Raw genomic sequence first — 610 nt, 5'->3', positions numbered from 1 at the left:
GAATTTTTTTTTTTTTTTTTTTTTTTTTGCTGAGCTCTTCATACTTTCTTATCAGTGAGTCAGACATGCTGGCTGTTTGGCAGATGGAGGGATGGAGGAAGAGTACTGTGGTCAGTGTAAACAGCTGGAGAGACTCTGAGAGGTTTGTTTTCAAGTGTGAAGCTTTGTGGGAGGATACTCATAAAGCTGCTGACAGTTATAATCTGCCAAGTCTCCAGCCTGGACACTACTGATGGTGAGAGTGAAATCTGTCCAGACCCACTGCCTATGAAGCAATCAGGGGCCCTAGATTCCCATGTGGATGTGCAGTAGATCAGGTGTTTGGGAGCCTGTCCTGGCTTCTGCTGGTACCAGGCTGTCAGGACTCAAGTTTGCTTTGCTTAGCAGGGGACCTTCTGGCTTTGGGCCAGAGGCAGTCATGTGGAATGTGGCAGTCACATACAGAGATTTAGGGTACAAAGAAACAGGACATTTAGTTTGTTAGTTGGTGCCAGAAGGATGCTTAAGCTTTTACTCAAAGTTATCTATGCCCATCTGGTAATTTATTGGCCGTAATGTTTTCTTTCTTAGAGTTAAATGCATGGCAAACTTTTAGCTTTTAGTTCAGAAG

The 610-nt window shown here is 43.9% G+C and overlaps 1 protein-coding gene across 1 annotated transcript in view; it reads left to right on the top strand.

Annotated features, from left to right (window-relative positions):
* LOC103728704 (von Willebrand factor A domain-containing protein 5A-like) overlaps window positions 1-610 on the top strand; it is a 28070-nt gene that overhangs the window by 21044 nt on the left and 6416 nt on the right.

Source organism: Nannospalax galili, unplaced genomic scaffold (assembly GCF_000622305.1).
Source record: "Nannospalax galili isolate Female #2095 unplaced genomic scaffold, S.galili_v1.0 scaffold1852, whole genome shotgun sequence".
NCBI classification, from domain to species: Eukaryota; Metazoa; Chordata; class Mammalia; order Rodentia; family Spalacidae; genus Nannospalax; species Nannospalax galili.
This window is presented reverse-complemented; position numbering and strand designations above follow the sequence as displayed.